Below are 12,650 nucleotides of genomic sequence, written 5' to 3' on the forward strand. Positions count from 1 at the left end.
TCCGTATTCCACTGGAACTTAGTCTCTCGGCATAGTATCTTGAAGAATGAGTGACCCCGGTCGGATGACTTGGAGATGAACCTTAATAGTGCAGTGATCCGTCCGGTTAGCCGTTGGGCCTCCTTCAAGTTACTGGGTGAGGGCATGTCCTATAGCCTCCTTCAAGTTTGGGTTTAGCTTTATTCCATACGCTCTCAAGATTTGACAAGTTTCTTCAATGTCTGCACAAAGGTCAGCAGCTCGGAGGGATTTTATTAATATGTCATCGACATATACCTCTATGTTGCGGTCGATCTACCGCCGGAACACCTTGTTCATCAGCCTTTGGTAGGTGGTGCTGACATTCTTCAATCCGAACAACATGTCATTGTAACAATAAGTTTCGTCGGCAGTGATGAAGCTGACATTTTCTTGATCCTCCCGGGCGAGCGGCACTTGGTGGTAATCTTAATATGCGTCGAGCATGCAGATCAACTTGCAGTTCACCGTGGAGTCCACCATCTAATCTATCCTGGGTAGGGGATAGAAGTCCTTCGGGCAAACCTTGTTCAGATCGTGAAAGTCGATGCAGACTCGCCATTTGTTGCCCAGCTTGGAGACCAACACGACGTTTACGAGCCAGCTCGAAAACTGAACCATGCGAATATGGCCGACCTCCAGCAACTTCTCTATTTCTGCTCTGATGATCTAGTTATGCTCTATGCTGAAGTCTCTTTTTCGCTGCTTCACAGGTCTGGCGTCCGATTGGACGTGAAGCTCGTGCTGAGTTACACTTGGTTGTTGGTGCAACCTTAGGTCAAGGTTGACCTGGTTGACCAGACTCGAGTTGTGTTTTGATGTTTGACGAGTTATGTTTGACAATGTTTGACGTGAACAGAAAAGTTGTATCTTGATGTTTTACAAGGATACAAGCTTGGGAGATTGTGGGTGCAACCCGTGGTCAAGGTTGACCTGGTTGACCCGAGGTGAGTTGACCTGACTCGGAAAAGTTCAAGCAGGGAGCTTGGCACGGGAAAAGTCCAAGTAGGGAGTTTAGCATGGTGAAAAGTCTAAGCAGGGAGTTTGGCATGGTGAAAAGTCCAAGCAGGGAGCTTGGCACGGGAAAAGTCCAAGTACGGAGACTTGGCACGGAGAAGTCCAAGTATGGAAGCTTGGCACATGGGAAGTCGGAGAGGGCTTGGTAGCTCGTTCTCCGGACTGTGGTCAGAGAGGGCTCGGGAGCTCGTTCTCTGGACCGGATGGAAGTCGGAGAGGGCTCGGTAGCTCGTTCCCCGAACTGTGGTCAGAGAGGGCTCGGTAGCTCATTCTCTGGACCGTATGTGGAAAGTCCTGGTGAGTGAAGCCAGGCAGACGGATAAGTCCTGGTGAGTGAAGCCAGGCAGTGGGAAAGTCCTGGTGAGTGAAGCCAGACAGTTGTGAAAACCCTAGTGAGTGAAGCTAGGTGAAAGTCCTGGTGAGTGAAGCCAGGCAGTGGGAAAGTCCTGGTGAGTGAAGCCAGGCAGTTGGAAAGTCCTGGTGAGTGAAGTCGGGCAGATTGGAAATCCTGGTGAGTGAAGCCAGGTGAAAATCCTAGTGAGTGAAGCTAGGTGAAAGTCCTGGTGAGTGAAGCCGGGCAAGGGAAAATCCAGATGGATCAAGGGTGATCGGACATCTGGTGTTGAGAAGGTCAAGTAGGTCAAGGGAGTGACCGGATACTTGACACGAAGAGAAAAGTCCAAGTGGGTCAAAGGGATTGACCGGACACTTGGTGGGGAGTCTTAGCAGGTCAAGGGAGTGACCGGATGCTAAGCATGATGTACCAAGAGGTCAAGGTTGACCGGATATTGGTTTGAACTTGGTTTGGGCAAAAACCAAGACCTGGATCGGTCTAGTGACCGATCCACCGACATCTGTGGTTTCTGATCGGTGCAGGCGATCGAAGCGATCGATGTGCCTCGTGAGCTTCTGATCGGTGCGGGACCGATCGGAAGGAAGCTGATCGGTCCGGGACCGATCGAGTCTGCAGAGTTGGGCAACTCTGCGTGAAGCATCTGATCGGTCTGGGGACCGATCAGGCTAGGGCCTGATCGGTCCCCATGACCGATCAGATAGGCTCTGGACTGATCAGGGTGGAGCCTGATCGGTCCAAGCCTAGCCGTTGTAACGGCTAGGCTATTTCGGGCGTCTGTGTTCTGGCCTTTTTGCTTGCGGGTTCGCAAGTTGGCTCAGGATATCAGAGGTTATAAAAGGAGATCGAGGGCGACTCTTTTTGCTTCTTCTTTTTCTCTGAGCTGCTGCTCTTCTGAAAAGCTGTGCTCTTGAGCTTTACTGAGCTCCGAAGCTTCGGGTGAGCTTCTTTGACTGAGTTGCTTGTTGGCATTCGTCCGTGAAGTTGGTGCTTCATCCGGGACTTCAGTCGACGAGAAGGCAAGCGAGTATTTGTACATTCATTGTGTATTTTGTTCTTGCTCTTCTTTGTATTTCCATATTGCTGTTGCAAGCTATTATGGCGAGGTTTCTCCACCCAGAAGGAGTGATTATTAGCCGAGTTTCCGGGGTCTCATCCACCGACGGATTGATAGGCTTCGTCCACCTTACGGACACGCCGAGGAGTAGGAGTATATCTCCGAACCTCGTTACATCGCTGCGTGTTGAGGTTTGATCTTCTTGTCTTTGTTTCTTTGTTTTATTTTCCGCTGCGCTAACGTCAACTTGTAGAAAGAAACGAAGATTTGGGGTCGGCTATTCACACCCCCCTCTCTAGCCGCGACCATCGATCCTGTTAGAGTGTATACTAAAAGCCTAGCTTTTGGTATAAACATTTATCTAGAAATAAGAATCACATTGGTCAAATGTCTACATTTGTGATAAATGTAGTTGTTCAATTAATTTATATTGTAGATAACATGGTGTGTGGTGTCACACACAGAGGATCATGTTATCAGTACCTTATAAATTATAAACAGTAGCTCACGACCAAAATGGAAAGGAACAAACCATTAGAAGGTCGTAGTGTAATTAGGTATCAGTTTATCTTGACTGTATAATTACACTAGTACACTTAGAGTGTATTGAGTAGGACCATTTGAGGTCGTTTCTTTTATACTGATTTTATAAAGAAACAAAGACCTCGGTTATTATGGAAGTGTGTGCTCTTAATCCTAATATAATAACAAGCACATATATTTGATATTTATTTCTTTAATTTATCAATGGGTGAGATTTAGTTCGATGAATCAATAAGCCCGATAAGTTGGGAAATGGTATCACTTATAGTGTGTGTTGTTGATTATAGAAGGAAGCGTGTCCTAGAGATACTAGGTTGATAATGTCCTCAAGAGGAGCTCATAAGGATTGTCATGTTAAACCTGCGGTGGACCTAGTCCGACATGATGATAAGGTTGAGTGGTACTACTCTTGGACTAAGATATTAATTAAGTGAGTTGTCAAGAACTTACTTAATTAGTGGACATTGTTATCTTAAACACAGGGAGACTAACACACTCATAATAAGAAGGAGCCCAAAATGTAATTTGGGATTGGTGCGTAGTTCAATAATAGTTCTCTAGTGGAATGAATTATTATTGATAAAATTAAGTTGTGTGTTCGGCAACACGGGATGCTTAATTTTATCGGAGACCAAAACCAATTCCTCCTCTCGGTCCCTATCGTAGCCTCTAGTATATAGAGATTTATACCCACCGCATACCCACCTTCTTACCCATCCAATGGGGCCGGCCAAGCTAGCTTGGAACCCAAGCTAGGGCCGGCCAAGATCAAGTGGATGAGCCATGAAGGTGGCCGGCCAAAGCTTGGGTCCCAAGCTTAGGTGGCCGGCCACTAGAATATTAAAAAGGATTTTTATTAAAATTATTTCTTATGTGGATATCATGTTTTTAAAAGAAAGTTTAAAAATTAAAAATTTCCTTTTATAACTTTCTACAAAAAATTAAGAGAAGAGATTAATCTCTTTCCTTATTTGTAGTTTAAAAGGATGGTTTTAATTTTTGGTAAAAACTTTCCTTATTTGTAAATCATCTACATGTTTAAAAGAGAGTTTAAAATTTGAAATCTTTCCTTATTTGTTGATTAAAGGTGGATTTTAAATTTTAAGAAAACTTTCCTTTTTAATCATGTTCATGATTTAAAAGAGAGTTTAAAATTAAATATTCTCTTTTATAAGTTTCTACAAAAGATTAAGAAAAGATTTGATATCTTTCCTTATTTGTAGATTAAAAGAGATTTTAATTTTTAGAGATAACTTTCTTTTTATCCACATGTTTAAAAGAAAATTTTTAATTTATAAAATTTCCTTTTTATTAACCAATCATGAAGGGATAAAATTATTGGAGAAATTTTTATAAATTTCTAGAAACAAATTAGGAAGTTTTAATTTTTGTTTTAATTAAAACTTTCCTTGATTTGTGGATTGAAGGTGGCTGGCCAAATAAGTTGTAAAAAGGAAATTAATTTTTAATTAATTAATTTTTTTTTTTATGGCAAAAGAATTAAGGAAGTTTTTAATTAAATTTCCTTATTTGCCAAGACCAAGGATTATAAAAGAGGGGGTAGAGGAGGCTTCAAGGCTTATGACTCTATTCTATTTTCTCCCTCTTTTCCTTGGTGGTGTGGCCGGCCCTTCCTTCTTCTCTTCTTCTTCTCTTTATGGCCGAACCTCTTCATCCTCATGGAGTTTTAATTGGTGGCCGGATCTAGCTTGAGGAAGAAGGAGAGAAAAGCTTATATCCCTAGGAGCTTGGTTGGTGGAAAAGATCTTCATCTTTTGGAAGCTTTGTGCTTGGCCGAAATTTGAAGAAAGGAGAAGGTGCTTTGGTGGTTTCTCATCTCGGAAGATCGTTGCCCACACAACGTCCGAGGTTAGAAGAGGAATACGGTAGAAGATCAAGAGGTCTTTCTAAAAGGTATAACTAGTAATTTTTCTTTCCGCATCATACTAGTTATTTTTGGAAATAATACCAAATACAAGAGGCATGTGATTCTAGTATTTCGAATATGTTTTTCGATGTTGTGTTCTTTTGTTTTTTCTTGTGATTTGTTTGTTCTTTTCGGTTAACCTAAAGTTATTTTAGGAAATTAAATATTAGCTTTCCATAAAAGGTTTTGTCTAGTCGGTGGTGGTTGCTCCCATATCCAAGAAGGCCATGTGCCTCGCCACGTCAGTACTGGGAACCAATTATGGAAATTAATATTTAATGGAATTAATAACTTAAGGTGATTTGGGTCGAACGTGTTAAGTTCCGCAGGAGACCCAAGTCAAAACCTAAAAGAACGAATAGATTAAGTTTTGGATCAAACGTGTTAAGTTCCGCAGGTGATCCAAAATTTAATTTAAAAGAACACATGGTAGCTAGGAAAAGGTTCAGACCTTTGTACAAAATTTTTGTACAGTGGAACCTCTAGGTTTTCCGAGTAGCAACCAACAATTGGTATCAGAGCTAGGGTTTTGCCTCTGTGTATTTGGTATTAGTTTAATTATGCACATGTCATACATAATTTAGGCAGGTTAATAGTAGGATGTGCTAACTTTGTGGATGCAGGATCCAACTATTATGGCTTTTAGTTATTATGTGTGTGATTGGACCCTTGGACATGTCAAGGGCATTTATATGTGTGTGCATGATTGTATTAAAATACAGCAGGAGCTGTATTTAGATTTATTAGGATTTTATTTTTGATCTAGATACATGTACATTCCTTTTATGGAATATAGGATCAAAATGTAAAATTCTATTTATGTCATGGATCGAATCTTGCAAAGCGTGGAACCTTCTAAGGACGAGGCGTAGCGGAACTAGGAGCAAGATGGATGCGACAGCTAGACCCGGTGGCGTTGGCCAAATATGGCAGCAACTTGGGATGACAACACACGGAGGATAACAGAGATAAAAGCCATAATAGTTGAAAATTAGATTTTCTATTTATTGCTTTTATATTGTCCGTGTGTGCATGTTAGTTTACAAGTTTAGTAGGCTAGCATAGTTAAAATTCCTCATTTATAAATAACTAAGTGGGAGAGGATTTTAAGTAAATCCCATGGTCTCCATTCGATTTGTAAGTGATGCAAACAAGCTTGCGTTGGCTCAGTGCCTTCCTCCATAACGGATGAGCTTGTTTGTGGATCACTAGAGCAGACTTCCATATTTGGATGACTATAGGAAGTTAATTAAGGCGTGTGATCTTCCCCAACGGAAGGGCATAATCTTATTAATGGACTTAGTGTCAAGTAATGGTATACACTTAGACACATCTAATAGTATCCTCCCATCGAGTCATTGCTATTATTTGTGTGACCAAATGAAACCAACTATTAATTTGTCATAAAACTAGGTTGACAAGATAATAAAATTAAAGGGTTAAAACCCTCTTGCAAATGATTGATTTTGTATCGTCCACACTAACGTGGCATACAAAATTAACGGTGTTGAGATAATTTTATTTGTCATAAAGTTACGTTGACAAGATAATTAATGGGTAAAACTCTCCTCTTACAAATGTTGATTTTGTATCGTCCACACTAACGTGGCATGCAAAATTCACGGTGTTTTGAGGTGTTGGTAAATTTAAATAGTATTGTTAGAGGAATCAATATTATTTTAAATTTAGAGTCTTGACCAAATATTTGATTAAAGATAGACCAACTATTAATTTTATTCGTCATAAAGTAAAGTTGACGAGATAATAAAATTAATGAAATCTCCTTTTCAATTTTGTATACGCAAAATTTATGGAGATTTTAAGAAGTTGATCTTGACCAAATATTCTTGTGATTCTTAGGATGTTAGTCAATCCCTAGTAGTCATACTATAGAAAAAGACTTAGTAGTCCCAATTGTAATAGAACTTGGACATTAAGGTAGACTGTCTTCTTAGAACTAAGAACAATTTAGGTGTATTTAATTCATTAGTTGAAACATGTCTAGTGGTGTTATTTACCAGAACCTGGAGTGTAGATACAAGATGCCATTAATCATGTCTGCAATTCATTGCAGGGTTCCAGGAAACCCGACAACTAAATGAAAGGTAAATCATCGTCCACATGGGCACTACTGTAAAAGTGGTAGCTATTGCAGTGGGAGATGTTTATCCTTTGATAAGAATAAAATATGGATTTTAAGTAATTGTCTTTACGTACCAAGTTTAGAAAGAACCTGACTTCAGTTTCTAAACTATTATAGATATTGTGTCTATTTTGATAACAAAGTTGTTATCAAGAAAAATAGGGAAGTTATCTATTCTGGTATGATGGTTGACAATTTATAATCCAATAACTCCCACAATGCAACAAATGGAAATTAGTAACACATCTTCTAATTTTAAGAGAAAGCAACCTTCGGAAATGAACCAATTATATCTTTGACATCTAAAAGCTAGGTTATACTTGAGTAGGATTCATTGGTAGCTGATGAACTTTTGGGTTCATTAGTAGTGGAAATCTTTCCAACCTGCGAGTCTTACTTGGAAGGAAAATAACCAAGGAGCTTTTAAGTCTAAGGGGTATGGAGCCAAAGATATATAGGAATTGGTTCATTCTGATTTGTGTGATCCTATGAGCATCCAGGCAAGAGGTTGTTTCAAATATTTTATCTATTTTATAGACAACTATTTGAGATACGGATATATTTACTTGATGTGCCGCAAGTCTAAGTGCTTTGATTAGTTCAAAGAGTACGAGGCTGATGTGGAGAAACGACAAAGTAAAAATATCAAGACACTACGGTAAGATCGTAGTGGCAAGTACCTCTTGGGAGAATTTAGGAGTCATTTATCAGAAGTAGGGATTCAATCCCAACTAACTGCATCTGGTACACTCCAACAGAATGGTGTAGTAGAAAGAAGGTAAAGGACTCTTATGGAATAATTAGATAGATGATGAGTTATTCAGAAAATTACCAAATTTGTTTTAAGGATAAACTCTGAAAACGAAAGTGAACATAGTACCTTCCAAGTTAGAACTCTCTACTCATATAGAATTGCTGAATAGGTGAAAACCTATTTTGAAGCATATTCGGATTCGGGTAATCCAGCACATATGAGAGACAATGATAAGTTGGATAGGAGTTCACTTGTTTGTAAGTTATCCTAGATAAACAAAAGTAGGTTTATAGTCTTAAAATCAGAAAGTCATTGTTAGCATCAATGACTGATTTTTAGAAAAGGACTATATAATGAACCACGTGCTCATAAGTAAATTTGTTCTTAAGGAAATAATAAAGGACATGTCTAACCTAGTACCAACTGTATAAGATAAGATACCACAAGAAAACTGTAACACGTATCACAAATGATACACAATTGCAGAAAGTGCCTTGTCGTAGTGGGAGGGTTGTTAGCAACCTAAATAGGTCATGTTTTGGGAGAGTTTTGGACTCGATCCTAAAGGACATAAACCGATCTCCGGACATATGAAGCACTCCAAGATAAATATGACATCTTGGCAAAGAGTAATGAATAATAGAATTAGAATATATGAATTCTAATAAAATCTGGAAGCTTGTAGAACCACCAAGTGGTGTAAAAGCCTTTGGGTGTAAAAGGTCTATAATAGGAAAAGAGGGATAGACAGGAAGGTAGAAACCTTCAAAGCAAGGCTAGATGAAAAAGGAAACTTTTTCACTGGTAGCCATGCTTAAGTCTATTCGGATTCTTTTATCTATTTGGCAAGTGGATGTCAAGACAGCATTCCTTAATGGAAGTCTTGAAGAAAACATCTATATAAAGCAACCAGAAGGGTTCATTGCAAAGGGCTAAGAGCATCTTGTGTGCAAGCTCAATCAGTCTATGGACTGAGGCAAAGCTTCAAGGTCTTGGAACATCCGGCTTATCAAAGTAATCCAGATCTATGGATTTGGTAACCGGATAAGTCTTGTGTATACAAAAGATGTGATAGAAACGTGGTGATATTTCTTGTACTATACTTAGATAACATTTTTGGTAGTTGGAAACAATATCAAAATGTTGTCAGAAGTAAGGGTATGGTTGTCCAAACAATTCAATATAAAGGACTTGGGAGAATGTATATATTCTTGAGATCAAAGTAATAAGGGATCGCAAGAAAAGAATATTTTACTTATCCCAAGCTTCATACATCGGAAAAATCCTTGCTCGTTTTAAAGCATACAAAACTCCAAGAAAGGTTTCTTACCTTTTCAGGATGGAGTAACTTTATCTAAAGATATGTCTCTGTAGACATCAAAGGAGATAAAGGCAGTTCTTTATGCTACGGCTGTTGGAAGCCTAATGTATGCTATGCACGAGATTATATAGTTAGCAGATATCAAAGTAAGCCTGGACAAGGACAGTGGACTGCAGTAAAGCATATATTGTAGTACCTTAGATGCACTAGAGATTATATGCTAGCTTACAAGGCGATTAATTTAGTCCTTGTGGGTTGCATGGATTTGACTTCCAATCGGATAGGGACAATAATAAGTCAACCTCGGGGTTTTGTGTTTACTTTAGGAGGTAAAGTCATAACTATGGAAGAGTGATAAGCATAGGTGTTTTTCTGAACTCCACCATAGAAGCTTAGTATATGGCAAGCCTCTAAGGTAGCCATAAAAGCTGAATGACTCAATAACCTCAAGATAGACTTAGATATGATTTCTGGTTTGTCCAAAGATTATTACAATTTATTGTAATAATGTTGGTGCAGTAGCAAACTCGAAGAAACCATAAGTCTATAAGGCAAGTAAACACAATAGAGCGCAAGTACCACCCAATACGAGGAATCGTATAAACGAGGAGAAGTTGTTGCCGCCTAGATTGCATCAGGTGATGACCTATAGATCCTTTCACTAAGGTCCTTAAGGCAAGAGCTTTTGATGGGCATGTTGAAGGGATGGGAATCAGATGTATGGCAGCAGATATGGCAGCTTAGTCTTTTAGTATAAGTGGGAGATTGTTAGAGTGTATACTAAAAGCCTAGCTTTTGGTATAAACATTTATCTAGAAATAAGAATCACATTGGTCAAATGTCTACATTTGTGATAAATGTAGTTGTTCAATTAATTTATATTGTAGATAACATGGTGTGTGGTGTCACACACAGAGGATCATGTTATCAGTACCTTATAAATTATAAACAGTAGCTCACGACCAAAATGGAAAGGAACAAACCATTAGAAGGTCGTAGTGTAATTAGGTATCAGTTTATCTTGACTGTATAATTACACTAGTACACTTAGAGTGTATTGAGTAGGACCATTTGAGGTCGTTTCTTTTATATTGATTTTATAAAGAAACAAAGACCTCGGTTATTATGGAAGTGTGTGCTCTTAATCCTAATATAATAACAAGCACATATATTTGATATTTATTTCTTTAATTTATCAATGGGTGAGATTTAGTTCGATGAATCAATAAGCCCGATAAGTTGGGAAATGGTATAACTTATAGTGTGTGTTGTTGATTATAGAAGGAAACTGTGTCCTAGAGATACTAGGTTGATAATGTCCTCAAGAGGAGCTCATAAGGATTGTCATGTTAAACCCTGCAGGTGGACCTAGTCCGACATGATGATAAGGTTGAGTGGTACTACTCTTGGACTAAGATATTAATTAAGTGAGTTGTCAGTAACTTACTTAATTAGTGGACATTTGTTATCTTAAACACAGGGAGACTAACACACTCATAATAAGAAGGAGCCCAAAATGTAATTTGGGATTGGTGCGGTAGTTCAATAATAGTTCTCTAGTGGAATGAATTATTATTGATAAAATTAAGTTGTGTGTTCGGGGCGAACACGGGATGCTTAATTTTATCGGGAGACCAAAACCAATTCCTCCTCTCGGTCCCTATCGTAGCCTCTAGTATATAGAGATTTATACCCACCGCATACCCACCTTCTTACCCATCCAATGGGGCCGGCCAAGCTAGCTTGGAACCCAAGCTAGGGCGCCAAGATCAAGTGGATGAGCCATGAAGGTGGCGGCCAAAGCTTGGGTCCCAAGCTTAGGTGGCCGCCACTAGAATATTAAAAGGATTTTATTAAAATTATTTCTTATGTGGATATCATGTTTTTAAAGAAAGTTTAAAATTAAAATTTCCTTTATAACTTTCTACAAAAATTAAGAGAAGAGATTAATCTCTTTCCTTATTTGTAGTTTAAAAGGATGGTTTTAATTTTGGTAAAACTTTCCTTATTTGTAAATCATCTACATGTTTAAAGAGAGTTTAAAATTTGAAATCTTTCCTTATTTGTTGATTAAAGGTGGATTTTAAATTTTAAGAAAACTTTCCTTTTTAATCATGTTTATGATTTAAAAGAGAGTTTAAAATTAAATATTCTCTTTTATAAGTTTCTACAAAAGATTAAGAAAAGATTTGATATCTTTCCTTATTTGTAGATTAAAAGAGATTTTAATTTTTAGAGATAACTTTCTTTTTATCCACATGTTTAAAAGAAAAATTTTAATTTATAAAATTTACTTTTATTAACCAATCATGAAGGGATAAAATTATTGGAGAAATTTTTATAAATTTCTAGAAACAAATTAGGAAGTTTTAATTTTGTTTTAATTAAAACTTTCCTTGATTTGTGGAAATAAGTGGCCGGCCAAATAAGTTGTAAAAGGAAATTAATTTTAATTAATTAATTTTTTCATGGCAAAAGAATTAAGGAAGTTTTAATTAAATTTCCTTATTTGCCAAGACCAAGGATTATAAAAGAGGGGTAGAGGAGGCTTCAAGGCTTATGACTCTATTCTATTTTCTCCCTCTTTTCCTTGGTGGTGTGGCCGGCCCTTCCTTCTTCTCTTCTTCTTCTCTTTATGGCCGAACCTCTTCATCCTCATGGAGTTTTAATTGGTGGCCGGATCTAGCTTGAGGAAGAAGGAGAGAAAAGCTTATATCCCTAGGAGCTTGGTTGGTGGAAAAGATCTTCATCTTTTGGAAGCTTTGTGCTTGGCCGAAATTTGAAGAAAGGAGAAGGTGCTTTGGTGGTTTCTCATCTCGGAAGATCGTTGCCCACACAACGTCCGAGGTTAGAAGAGGAATACGGTAGAAGATCAAGAGGTCTTTCTAAAAGGTATAACTAGTAATTTTTCTTTCCGCATCATACTAGTTATTTTTGGAAATAATACCAAATACAAGAGGCATGTGATTCTAGTATTTCGAATTTGTTTTCGATGTTGTGTTCTTTGTTTTTCTTTTCCTTGTGATTTGATTGTTCCTTTCGGTTAACCTAAAGTTATTTTAGGAAATTAAATATTAGCTTTCCATAAAAGGTTTTGTCTAGTCGGTGGTGGTTGCTCCCATATCCAAGAAGGCCATGTGCCTCGCCACGTCAGTACTGGGAACCAATTATGGAAATTAATATTTAATGGAATTAATAACTTAAGGTGATTTGGGTCGAACGTGTTAAGTTCCGCAGGAGACCCAAGTCAAAACCTAAAAGAACGAATAGATTAAGTTTTGGATCAAACGTGTTAAGTTCCGCAGGCGATCCAAAATTTAATTTAAAAGAACACATGGTAGCTAGGAAAAGGTTCAGACCTTTGTACAAAATTTTGTACAGTGGAACCTCTAGGTTTTCCGAGTAGCAACCAACAGATCCTAACATTGGTGAGATGCCCGGGAGCTCGTGGGTCGACCAGGCGAACACGTCGTGATTTCACCTAAGGCTGTTGACCAGCTCTACCTTCTTCTCCTCTG

This window comes from Zingiber officinale, chromosome 6A, assembly GCF_018446385.1.
Source record: "Zingiber officinale cultivar Zhangliang chromosome 6A, Zo_v1.1, whole genome shotgun sequence".
In the NCBI taxonomy this organism is placed as follows: domain Eukaryota; kingdom Viridiplantae; phylum Streptophyta; class Magnoliopsida; order Zingiberales; family Zingiberaceae; genus Zingiber; species Zingiber officinale.